The sequence below is a fragment of the Nicotiana tabacum genome, chromosome 18 (assembly GCF_000715075.1).
Source record: "Nicotiana tabacum cultivar K326 chromosome 18, ASM71507v2, whole genome shotgun sequence".
Taxonomy (NCBI): Eukaryota; Viridiplantae; Streptophyta; class Magnoliopsida; order Solanales; family Solanaceae; genus Nicotiana; species Nicotiana tabacum.
The window spans coordinates 15,294,814-15,307,274 of record NC_134097.1 but is presented as its reverse complement, the minus strand read 5'-3'; positions in this window follow the sequence as shown (position 1 = coordinate 15,307,274).

The window sequence follows — 12,461 nt, the reverse complement described above, 5'->3', positions numbered from 1 at the left end:
CTTCAGAGCAGCTGGCTCAGGTATATATTCGCGAGATTGTCAGATTTCACGGTGTACCAGTATCTATCATCTCTGACCAGGGTACACAGTTTACCTCACAGTTTTGGAGGGCAGTTCAACGTGAGTTGGGTACTCGGGTAGAGTTGAGTATAGCATTTCACCCTCAGACGGACGGGCAGTCCGAACGCACTATTCAGATACTGGAGGATATGCTTCGTGCGTGTGTGATAGATTTTGGGGGTGCTTGGGATCAGTTCTTACCACTTGCGGAGTTTGCTTACAACAACAGTTACCAGTCAAGCATTCAGATGGCTCCGTATGAGGCCTTGTATGGTAGGCGGTGCCGGTCTCCAGTGGGTTGGTTCGAACCGGGCGAGGCTAGACTATTGGGTACAGACTTGGTTCAGGATGCCCTGGAAAAGGTTAAGATGATTCAGGATCGACTTCGTACAGCCCAATCTAGACAGAAGAGTTATGCGGATCGGAAGGTTCGTAATGTTGCATTCATGGTTGGTGAGCGGGTATTGCTCCGGGTTTCGCCTATGAAGGGTGTGATGAGGTTCGAGAAGAAGGGCAAGTTGAGCCCTAGGTATATTGGGCCTTTTGAGATTCTTGAGAGAGTTGGAGAGGTGGCTTACAGACTTGCACTACCACCTAGTCTTTCTGCGGTTCATCCGGTATTCCATGTTTCTATGCTTCGGAAATATCACGGCGATCCGCCTCATATGTTAGACTTCAGTTCGGTTCAGTTGGACAAGGATTTATCTTATGTTGAGGAACCAATGGCTATTTTAGATAGGCAGGTTCGAAAGCTGAGGTCAGAGAACATTGCTTCCGTGAAGGTTCAGTAGAGGGTTCATCCGGTCGAGGAGGCGACTTGGGAGGCCGAGCATGATATACGCAGCTGTTATCCACACTTATTCACCAGCTCAGGTACTTTTTCTAACTCCGTTCGAGGACGAACGTTTGTTTTAGAGGTGGAGAATGTGATGACCCAAAATGTCATCTTTAAATTTAATAATTAATTCTGTGTTCTAAGACCTCGAAAAGAACTATTTATCATTCTTCGACTTGCGTGCGCAGTCCGTATAATTTTTCGGAAAGTCTTTATGTGAAAAATGCATTAAAATGTGAATTAGAGCTTTAAAACTCAACTGAGTTTACTTTGGTCAACATTTTGAGCGAACAGACTCGGATCAGTATTTTGACAGTTCCGGTAGGTCCATATAGTGATTTAGAACTTGGGCATATGCCCGGAATCAAATTCCGAAGTCCCAAGCCCGAGATATGAAATTTTGACGAAAAATTTAAAGTTTAAGTTCAAATAGTGACCGGTATATCGAATTATGTGCAAATGACCCCGTAATAGAATTTTGATGATTCCAACAGCTCCGTATGGTAATTTTGGACTTAGGAGCGTGATCAAAATTTTATTTGGAAGTCCGTAGTGGAATTAGGCTTGAAATGCCGAAAGTTGAATTTTTGGGAAGTTTGACCGAGGGGTTGACTTTTTGATATCGGGGTCGAAATCCGATTCTGAAAATTTTCATAGCTCCGTTATATCATTTATGAATTGCGTGCAAAATTTGAGGTCAATTGGACTTGATTTGATAGGTTCCGGTTTTGTTTGTAGAAATTAAAAGTTTCAAAGTTCATTAGGCTTGAATCTATGTGTGATTCGTGATTTTAGCATTGTTTGATGTGATTTGAGGTTTCAAATAAGTTCGTATGATGTTTTAGGACTTGTTGGTGTATTGGGTTGAGGTCCCGAGGGCCTTGAGTGAGTTTCGGATGGTTAACGGATCAAAAATGGGACTTAAACAGCTGCTGCAAATTCTCTTATGCTGTGCAATCGAGCCCCCAGAAATCGAGCCGAGGATCGAAGGCAGGCTTGAGATCCATGATCGAAGGCCACTGATCGAAGGCCCAGGATCTAGGGTTATGACCAAGGCCAGTGATGGAAGGCCATAAGGATCGAAGCCATGATCGATAGACAGGATCGACGGCTGTGATCGAGCCCCAGGGTCGAGGGCCATGATCGGACTCCCCATGATTGGACTCCCATGATCGAGGTCCAGGAACAGACTCTCATGATCGAGGTCCAGGATCGGACTCCACGATCGAGGTCAGCTTGGACAGATCCGTAAGTTATAAAAACAGGGAGGTTTCGTCCCATTCGCAATTTTTAACAACTTGGAGCTTGAGCAGGGGCGATTTTTGATATATCTTTAAGGAAAAATATTAGGGTAAGTGTTCTTAACTCAATCTTGGTTAGATTACCCGTATCCATCTCTATTTTTAACATTTAATTGGTGATTTAAGTTGGGAAAAATTTGAAAACACTCTTGGATAGATTTGAGGATTTGAGGGTCGAATCGTTATCGGAATTTAGTCATTTTGGTATGGTTAGACTCGTGGTTGAATAGGCGTTCATATTTCGTAACTTTCGCCGGATTTCGAGATGTGGGCCCCACGGGCAAATTTTGAGTTAATTTCGGATTTTATTGAAAAATATAATATTTTCTTATGAAATTGATTACTATAATTTTTGTTGACTGTATCGAATTAATTATGACTAGATATGAGTCGATCGGAGTCGGAAAAATCGAGAAAAAAGCATAATACTTGATTAAATTGGAGCAAGTCGAGGTAAGTGACTTGTCTAACCTTGTTTGGGGGAAATTTCCCCTAGAATTGATATTAATGTGATTATTAAAATGTGTTGAAAGCCGTGTACACGAGGTGACGAGTGTGTACACGGGCTAAATGTGAAAGATTATATTTTTAAATTGTGTAGATCATTGTTGCGCAGTTATTAAATTATTTTATCTTGTTATATTCTTCATCATTGATCTGTGATATATATTTTAGATTTGTTTACCTTTTTTCTGCTAATTGTTTTACCTGTTTAATTGAAACTTGGTTTCTTTTATACTGTGCATTATTTGAAGGTTGATTTTTTTTAAATTAAATATTATTAATATGAAATATTTGATATTTTTAAATTTGATATTGAAGCAACGCATTAAAAAATTTGAAATATTATTTTCCTGAATTATTTATTCTTGAATATTTTCGTAAGATTTGTTTTTTGGATTATTCTGGCATGAGCCGTGAGCTCTTTATTATTGAAAAGTATTGTTGTTGATTTTTTTGTGGAAAATTAAAATATTGGGCACTTGAGGTGCAAAGTGTGATATATTGTGATATTGATACGCATACGGTGGTATAAATTCTAGGTGTTAAAACGCATGCGGTGAGATAAGAGTGGCTTGATACGCGTGGCTAGTAGGGGTGACTACTAGAAGTCATGCGGTGTGATAAGGGTGGCTAAAACGCGGAATGCTATTTCGAAAAAAAAATACTTTCTTTAAATAAATTGTGAAGGCTCCCGCGGTGGTATAAGAAAATGAGATATTATGAAATTATTTATAATTTGGGACTACGAGGCGGTACCTCGGTAGTGCCCTTGTTGATATTGATTTATGGTCATAGTTGCTTTCGATTAATTGTTGTGATTTTCATAAAGTTGAAGGAAATTCTTTTTTGATTCCACGAGATATTATTTGAAATTATTTGGTGTCATTAAATGTGACATACTATTTGATTTATTTCCAATATCATTTTATTTTACTATATTGATAAATATTTTACCATGCCATTATTATATTCCAGTAGGGCCTCACCTGACCTCGACACTACTCTACCGAGGTTAGGCTTGGCACTTACTGGGTACCGCTGTGGTATACTCATACTACACTTCTGCACATCTTTTTGTGCAGATCCAGTTATATTTTACCAGCCTAGACGTCAGTGAGTTACCTGCGCACGGAGACTTCGAGGTATATCTGCCAGCGTCCGCAGACTCCGGAGTTCCCTTCTATCATTTTATGTTGCTTCCTTATATTTTATTTAGACCTTGACATATAGAGACATTGAGAATAAATTCTTAGAAGCTTGTGATTTTTTTCTACCGGGTTTTGGGAGATGAAATTGTTGGAATTGTAGTTTATTTACTTTAGATATTTATTATTATTCCGCATTGATAGGCTTACCTAATCTTAGATACTAGGTGCCATCACGACCTCCTACGGAGGGAATTTGGGGTCGTGACATACGCCCAAGTCCCAAATCACATTGCGGACCTACCGGAATTTTTAAAATACTGATCCGGATCCGTTTGCTCAAAATGTTGACCAAAGTCAACTTAGTTGAGTGAGGCCGAGGGCCTGATTTGTGAGGATGAGTGTGGATCGGGGCTGCCCGCCTGCAACATACTTTATTATTATCGCACGTGAGTTGTCCGTGCAGATTATAGCGCTTGGGTTGAAAAAGCCCCTCCGGAGTCTGTACACACCCCCAGTGAGTGCATGTACCTACTGAGTGCGAGTGCCGAGTGCCGAGTAACTGGGAGGCAAGAGTGATTGTGAGGTATGCCCGAGTAACAAGAGTGATTGTGAGGTATGCCCGAGTGGCACGAGTGACTGTGAGGTTTGCCCGAGGGGCTATATATGAGTGATGTTTTGCCCGAGGGGCTGTATATGAGTGATGTTTTGCCCGAGGGGCTGTTTATGATTTCATCATTTTTGCTGACCTTTGCATTGAGTCTTCGTTTGAAAAACTGTTGGAAAAATGTCTTTAAAATAATTTTTACTAGAACTGGGTTTAAACGAGATTTTTGATTCAAATCCTGGTTTTTAAGAGCATGTGGTATTTTACTGAGATTTTTCCTGATATGAACGTTATATAATTTATTGCTCGTCACTATTGCCCAGTCTTTATTTATTGTTGTTACTTACTGAATTGGCGTACTCACGTTACTCCCCGCACCTTGTGTGCAGATTCAGGTATAGCTAGACACAGTAGCAGTTATTGAGTGTTCTGGTTGTAGATTTTTTTGGAGATAGGAAGGTAGCTGTTTGGCGATCGCAGCCCCTGCTCTTCTCCCTCTTATCTTCCTCTAGTTGTATTTAACTATTTTCCACACTGAGTTAGCCTTAATATTGTTAGACAGATTGTAGCAGATGCTCATGACTAGTGACACCCCGATGTCGGACTTTTCTTTTCCGCACTTCTATTTTTCTAGATTTGAACTCTTTTAATGGAGGTTTATGTTAAATAACCTTGAAATTATCTTTGAAATGAAAAATATCGATTTGTATTAGAAATGAGTCGGCTTGCCTAGTTCCACTATAGGCGCCATCACGACAGAGGTTAGTTTGGGTCGTGACATGATTGTGCGGGTGGTGGAGATTCCATTGAGAAGTTATGGAACTGAAGGCTCACGTGTAGAAGAGATATGTTCACGCATCAAGAGGTAACCCGTGAAACCCCGTATATGCTAGTTGTCTAGATTACATGTGATTTTGATACTAGGATTGCTTTCGCTGCTTATATTAATCCATCAATTGGTATCAGAGCCCACTCACATCTAATTAGATAACTAGGTTTTTTCATGAAACAAGAATATCGTGTTTATGTGCGTTTTTGAATTACATGTATATGTTATTTTCTGAAAAACTACACTGCTATTTGTGAATTACTGTGCAAATTTTTTTGGATTATTCTTGTAATCATGATATATCTGTTTTTATTGATATATGATTGTGAGTATATGAATTTTTTGGGTAAACCCTAGAAAAATACAAAACCCGATTTTGACCGAATTGCCGGTGTTTTCGGAGGTCAACTAACTTGACGGACTCCGATTGAGTCGAAATTTGGTGGGTCCATCGGAAACGACGTGGTGAGAAAAACTCACTGTTTTAGCAGTGAATCATGAAGTGTTTCGGCGTTTTGAGGTCGTTTGGACTGTGTTTTGGACGTTTTTCCATTTTCTGGAAATTATTTCTTAATAATTTTAATTCGTTTTTAATTTAATGGTGTGGGGGTGACTCCCCATGGTTTTTATGATTAAATACTGGTGATATAATGGGTTTACACATTGGCTATTATTAAATAAACGTGTTGTTGTATTAAATTCAATAATAGATGTGTAGGATTTTATTGACTATGTTTTACAAGGTATACTTGATATTGTGAGATGATACAATTATTTTGTAAGAAAGTGAAATCCTGGATGACTAATGATTGGTGCGTTTGGCATATTTGTGCATAAAAATATTCTCAAATTATAGTTTATGTTTTCATGCCCTACGTGATTACTAGTCTTGGATTTTCAATGAAAATTTTTGTTCTCTGGTTGGAGGTTGTAATTAAGTGAAATATGACGGTATTTTGTATGAGTTTTATATTATTGGCATGCTTTTTAAGCTGTGGTCCATAATCTGCCATAAAATAATTTTATGAGCTACATGTATCTTCACTCATAAATTGAGAATTTTGTGAGTAATAAATAGTTACCAATAAAGTGGTTTGTTTATTTGAACTCATGAAAAATTCTTAATAAATTTGTACATGTGAAATTATGTCTATTCATGGATTGAGCATTATAATTAATAAGTAAGATCCACAAAATGGTTTATTTATTTAAGTCATTAAAATCTGCTTAATGTACCATGTGAAAATTATCCTTGATAAATCTACATTAGTGTGGAGGTTCTTAACTAGAAAAAAGAGTCTTATCTTTAGGTATTAGTGAGACCAACTCCACCCATGAGAAGAGATATTGGGATTTTCGCCGAACGGGAGAAAATATAATATCTTAGGTTCTTGTGTATTTAATAAAAGGATAATTTATTGCAAAAGGAGATATTATGTATCCTAGAAACAGGAAGAACATAATATATGCCTTGAGCTCATAGTATAATTATAAGGAGAATGGAAATCAATATCATATTTATTTTAATTCATGAAACTACTTAAAATGGTTATTCTCCGAGTTTGGTTACAGGCTGGTGGTCATGAATTTGACGAACTCCGATTGACCTGAAACTTGGTAGGTGCATCGAAAATGATCTAGTGGGAAAAACTCACTGCTATGCAGTGAATCATGTTGTTTTTCGGCAGTTTGAGGTCGTTTAGATGGGTTTTCAAGCAGTTTATTAAATTGAATTTGTCATAAATATGAAAAATTATTCTTTATATATCGGCTATATTTGTGTTAAATCTGAAACATGATGATTTAACTGGATATGATATATAGCAAGAATGCAAATCACATGGATTTAATCCTAAATACGCCAAAAATAATTTATTCGAATTTGGTCTAGTTTTTGGCTATCGTGAATTTCACGATCTCCGAATGACCTGAAATTCGGTATGATCATCGAAAATGATCAGTTAAAAAGAAATCATTGCTATGCAGTGAATCGCATTATATTTTGACGATTCGAGATCGTTTAGATGAGTTTTTTGGAGGTTTGGCGGATTAAAATGTGATTTACATACGAAAAGTCATTCTTTCTATCATTTTATTTATGTCTAATCTGGAACATGATAACACATATTGATTTGACATGAATTGGTATATGATAAGAATGTTGGCCGTATTTTAGATTCTTAAAAAATGCTTAACATGGTAATTTTCCAAATTTGGTCGCAATTTTTGGAGATTGTGATTTTAACGATTTTCGATTGATCTGAAATTTGGTAGGTTTATCAAAAATAGCCCAGTAATCAATTCCCACTGCTATGCAGTGAAAAACATTAATTTTAGCGTTTTAAAACTGTTTTAAATGGGGTTTTGAGTATTTTTAAATTCTTGAACTTAATCTTCAGAGAAAAGTTCGTGGTTGTGATAAAGTGGTGATAGAAATTAACCCCTCTGATCTCCATTTTTATTTATAGTGAGATAATAAATTTACGCGTTGACATTAGGTCTTTTTCCATATCGGATAAATTTATTATGAACTCACTGGGTATAGTTACTAGTTATTGATAACATGTATTAACTCTCTATCTAAGTTTAAGGGTTGAATCAATTTTGTAACTAAATGGTGATAAAAATATATTTCTATGGTCTTCCACTATTAATTTCAAGTGAGTAATAAATTTACGCGTTGACTTTAGGTCTTCCTCCATATCGGATAAATTTATTATAAGCTCACTAAGTGAAATACTAGTAATTGATATCGTGTACTTACTCTCCATCTGAGTATACATGTTGGATCAATGGAACTAGAGCTATTAATTATGATGTTCACTTACTTAAATTAACAGTATACTCTCCATCTGAGTTGGGTCTGTTTATTGGAGTGTTTAAAATTTTCATATTAAAAGGTTATATACAATTGACTGAAAATAATAGTATACTCTCCATCTGAGTTGGTTCTATTTATTTTTGGATTGTATAATTCTTGTATTATATAATATACTTTGCATAAATGATTCTTTTCCCATCGAAATTTATTATTCGAGATGCATGTATGTATATAAATATTGAATGCAATCTGAATTTTATTATTTAGTGTTTTGACTTATTATGATCTATTTAATATTTTTATCTCAACTCCACAATGACTTTATGCAATTTGTCGTATTACTTGTTAAAATTTTCTTTTAGTGATAAGACATTAATTTAAAGGATGCAATATATGTACCTTTTATTAGAAGGAATTTAATTCCGATTTCTAGGCAAAATAAGAGATGGATAATTGTCTTATTTTTCGAATAACTCTTGAGTTATTGAACTTGATAAATATTTTATCTCTTCTGGTACATGAATGCATGACCTTGTTATTGTATATTAATGTCTCTCCTGAACAGAATAATATTAGTCTAGCTCATAAGAGAATATATTCTTCAAAATTGAGTAAAACTTATGTGTGCACTTTTGTCTAAGTCATATTAATCTGGATAGGATTTCAAGTTGGTCAAAGATGAACCTTAATGTTCATTGAAAGTAGAGGCACTACCAACTTGTGGATCCTGTTTGGAAGAAAATTTGACTAAAGGATATTTCCCTTCAAAAGGAAATAAAGCTAGTGATAAGCTAGAATGAATCCCTTCTGATTTGTATGGTTAAATGAACATACTCGTAAAAGATAGTTTTGAGTATTTTGTGACGTTCATAAATGATTACTCAAAATATTAATATATTTATTTGATGCACCGTAAGTCTTAATGATTTAAGTAATTCAAGGTTTTTAAGACTTGAAACTGAGAAGCACCAAGGAAATATATTAAGTTACAACAATTTGATTGTAGTGGCGAGCACCTCTCTAAAGAGTTCTTTTGTTACTTATCAAAATAAGGAATTACATCTCAATTGTCTACACTGTAAACTCCATAATAGAGTGGTGTGGTAGAAAGAAGAAATAAGTCTTTTTGGACATGGATAGATTAATGAAGTGTTATTCAGATTTGCCTTATTCGTTTTTGGAATATTTCCTAGAAACTGCAAATTACATTATGAATTTAGTTCCTTCTAAGTTAGTACCTGTGACATCTATAGAACTGTGGATTGAATGTAAGCTTAGTTTGTAGCATGTTCAGATATAGAATTGTCCTGCATATGTGCTGAAAGGGACAACGAATATGTAATTTGGAACTAAGAATGGATAGGTGCATGTTTATTGAATATCCAAGAAACGAATGGAGTTTTATTTTATTTTCCTAAAGAAAATAAGGCAATTGTTAAAACAACTACATTTTTCTAGATAAGGACTGTTTAATAAACTATGTTCCTAGAAGTAAACTATTTTTTACAGGAACTGGGCAAAGAAATAACTAGATGTTCAAGAACATCAAAACCCACACGTCGGAATTGACGCTCCATTGCATTTAAGTAGTAGGAGAACGTTAATAGACATAATATGCCTTTATCGAGTGGGAGTGATGTTTGAACAGTGAACTCTATAGTAAGAAGTAGCTAATATTTCAATACCGTAAGGTAATGAAGGTAATATTAGTAGTACTTCGTCGTAGTGGGAGAATACTAAGGAAAATCATAGTTCGGTGTACACTCTTGGGATAGTTTCGGTAACAGGATCCCTGAAGAGTTTAATACCAAACTAGATAGTGACGACAAAGAACTACTGGACAAAGATTGCATCAAAAATAACTTGGCAAGATTCTTTAACAAAACCTTATTTTGATGGACCTTGTTCTCCAATTGACAAGATCGATAGAAAAAAAAAAAACGAGAAAAGAAGTAAGTTGAGTGCTATAAAATTCCACTACAACATAGAGATAGGACAGGTAAAAGGATAATCAGCAATTTTGAATGGTAAATATGGCAATGGTGGGGATCCATTTGTTGGGATATATACTATTAACCATGGGTTTGATTTAGATATAGTATTTATTATGAAATAATTATTTATTCAGTTTTAATAAAGTTTTAAATAGATCATATATTAGTCTGTGTCATTTGGTTATATAGTAGATGATTTAGTGTATAGAGTTTAGCTTATACACGGAAGATTAAATCATCGGTTCTTATAAATATAAAGTTTGAGTTCATAATCTAATGATGGAATTGGACAAACCATCATGGATGATTATAGCACAAGATTAAATATAATTTATCTTGATTATGGGAATGATTTAATTCCAACTTCTTGTCTAGTACATTTTGTATGTATTGAACGGACCAAGTAGAAATAAGTATTTTATACCGACTTAATAAAATAAACTCTCTAGCCATTAAACGTACTTATACTCTTAATCTTGATATAATTATTATTAGCTGTGTATATTATTATTATTTTGATTTATTAAAAGACGGGATTCTTTCGTGGGTCAATATGCCTGGTAAATTGGATAATAATAATAACGTACATTGGCGAAGTAATAGTTAGTTGATGGAATCCATGTCTCGGTTTAGAAATTGATGATACACTTTTATGAAAGCTTATAAGTTTTCATGTGTAAACCCGACCGGTGGATTTTGTATCCGACACATGAAATAAGTTAAGCGAAAGTCTAAAGAAAATAATCAATAAATTAAATCGTCAGTAATTTAATTTAATTGATTAGTATCTGAATCTTAACATGTGGAGTTAAATAAGATTTAATGAATGAATTTCAAAATTGAATAAGGAGTGCAATTACAAATTTTTAGTGGAATAATTCATAATTAATTATGGTGGATATTAATTTCGAAAATTAGAAATTAATTTCATAATTGGAATCCTTGTTAATTAAATTATGTGGTCCCTGCTGTTCCTAAATAATAGAAAATAAAGGAATCCTTTTTCTGGTGGAAATGAAAACCTAACAGGTTTTGGAAAAGGGTTTTAATCCTTAAAACCTGTGCTATAAATACATAAGGTTTTTCACCTAGAGGGGGTAATACATGGTGGCCGAATTTCAGCCCCTTTTTTCTTGAAATTTCGCCCACACGAAATTGCTATTTTCAGATATTATTTGGGTAACACAGTAGAAGACCGTGGAACGTTCGAGGATCATGATTGTGCGGGTGGTGGAGATTCCATTGAGAAGTTATGGAACTAAAGGCTCACGTGTAGAAGAGATATGTTCACGCTTCAAGAGGTAACCCGTAAAATCCCGTATATGCTAGTTGTCTAGATTACATGTGATTTTGATACTCTGGGATTGCTTCCGCCTGCTTATATTAATCCATCAAACTTAAACCAAATTCAACAAGTAATGTACAAGTCAAGAAGAAGGAAAACTAGCTCTTACCCGCCTGCAAGTTCAGAATAGTTGAACTTTTGAACAAAGTGATGAAGATTGGTGAACCAAGTAGCATCCACAACTCCAAAGATTGTTCTTATTATGCTCGGCAAGTAAATATTGAGTGTACAAGGATCCATAGATGACAAAGGGCATTGTGTCACCCCTAAAATACAATTCCGTTAAATTTGGAGCTTGAATCTTGACTTGTTCTAGATTCTTGCACCGTGCTAAGGTCAACTTCTTGAGTTTTTCACTCGCGATATCTATATTTTTCAGGCTATGACAAAATATTAATTCCAATTCTGAAATGTTTGAACATTTTGCGAACTGGTCTTGAAGTTGTTGGTCTGTGATGTTGGTACTTCTCAGTTTGAGTATTTGTAAGTTATTATAAGCATCCACATTACCAATTTTCTCCACATTCAAAGCTTCGAAGATTTGGAGCCTGGACTCTCACTCGCTGGATTTCGCAGAACTGAACATAAAGATACTCCAGATATACTAGGCCAAAAACATGTAATTCTTTTATACCCCGGCAACAAAATAGATATAATACCTTGAGGAACAAGCATCTACCTATAACTCTTTGCAATATTTCTTCTGAGATATAGACTTCATCTAAATAAAGATATTTAGGATTAAAGAATCTTATTATGTTGTGTGTGGTGATAAATAGTATCAAATTCAAACTTGCAATTACTTAGTGTTAGATCTATCAGCCCTTTAGCAGTATAAATTGCATCAGGTAAACTATAGTAATTACCAGAAATATGCAGTTGCAGTACCTTGACGTTAAGTTTAACCGCTAAATCAATCCATCGATCGATATGAGGAGTCAATTTTGGATTATGATGAATATATATAAGGATGAGTTGTTCAAGACGTAAGTTTTGTTCAACATGAGGTTTTAGGGATTG